Source organism: Triticum dicoccoides, chromosome 1B (genome assembly GCF_002162155.2).
Source record: "Triticum dicoccoides isolate Atlit2015 ecotype Zavitan chromosome 1B, WEW_v2.0, whole genome shotgun sequence".
In the NCBI taxonomy this organism is placed as follows: domain Eukaryota; kingdom Viridiplantae; phylum Streptophyta; class Magnoliopsida; order Poales; family Poaceae; genus Triticum; species Triticum dicoccoides.
The window spans coordinates 26,513,244-26,514,893 of record NC_041381.1 but is presented as its reverse complement, the minus strand read 5'-3'; positions in this window follow the sequence as shown (position 1 = coordinate 26,514,893).

Below are 1,650 nucleotides of genomic sequence, written 5' to 3'. Positions count from 1 at the left end.
TTGGTTTGGTTTAGTCCTTTTCGTTTGGTCAATCTGGGCCAGGTACTTCTATGTTGATTTCTATATTGAAAGGAAGGATCCATAGGCTTCAATGTGTTGGGGCTACTAAATTAAAAAAGGAATTATCCTACTATTAAAGGGAATAGGTATTCTTGGTTTGGTTTAGTCCTTCTCGTTTGGTCAATCTGGGCAAGGTACTTCTATGTTGATGGGCCTTTTATGGGCTTTCATAGAGACCGCGAAAAATAATTGGGTCAAAATAAATCAACATTCTGGGAATTGAACACAGGACCTTCTGTCTAGATCTTCGATGTAACTAATTAAGCGAATGAGCAAACTAAAGGAAGGATTGCGTCCTTTTCTTGGTTTGGTTTAGTCCTTTTCGTTTGGTTAATCTAGGCCAGGTACTTCTATGTTGATTTCTATATTGAAAGGAAGGATCCATAGGCTTCAATGTGTTGGGGCTACTAAATTAAAAAAGGAATTATCCTACTATTAAAGGGAATAGGTATTCTTGGTTTGGTTTAGTCCTTTTCGTTTGGTCAATCTGGGCCAGGTACTTCTTTGTTGATGGGCCTTTTATGGGCTTTCATAGAGACCGCGAAAAATAATTGGGTCAAAATAAATCAACATTGTGGGAATTGAACACATGACCTTCTGTCTAGATCTTCGATGTAACTAATTAAGCGAATGAGCAAACTAAAGGAAGGATTGCGTCCTTTTCTTGGTTTGGTTTAGTCCTTTTCGTTTGGTCAATCTGGGCCAGGTACTTCTATGTTGATTTCTATATTGAAAGGAAGGATCCATAGGCTTCAATGTGTTGGGGCTACTAAATTAAAAAAGGAATTATCCTACTATTAAAGGGAATATGTATTCTTGGTTTGGTTTAGTCCTTTTCGTTTGGTCAATCTGGGCCAGGTACTTCTATGTTGATGGGCCTTTTATGGGCTTTCATAGAGACCGCGAAAAATAATTGGGTCAAAATAAATCAACATTGTGGGAATTGAACACAGGACCTTCTGTCTAGATCTTCGATGTAACTAATTAAGCGAATGAGCAAACTAAAGGAAGGATTGCGTCCTTTTCTTGGTTTGGTTTAGTCCTTTTCGTTTGGTCAATCTGGGCCAGGTACTTCTATGTTGATTTCTATATTGAAAGGAAGGATCCATAGGCTTCAATGTGTTGGGGCTACTAAACTAAAAAAGGAATTATCGTACTATTAAAGGGAATAGGTATTCTTGGTTTGGTTTAGTCCTTCTCGTTTGGTCAATCTGGGCCAGGTACTTCTATGTTGATGGGCCTTTTATGGGCTTTCATAGAGACCGCAAAAAATAATTGGGTCAAAATAAATCAACATTTTGGGAATTGAACACAGGACCTTCTGTCTAGATCTTCGATGTAACTAATTAAGCGAATGAGCAAACTAAAGGAAGGATTGCGTCCTTTTCTTGGTTTGGTTTAGTCCTTTTCGTTTGGTCAATCTGGGCCAGGTACTTCTATGTTGATTTCTATATTGAAAGGAAGGATCCATAGGATTCAATGTGTTGGGGCTACTAAATTAAAAAAGGAATTATCCTACTATTAAAGGGAATAGGTATTCTTGGTTTGGTTTAGTCCTTTTTGTTTGATCAATCTGGGCTAGGTAGTTCT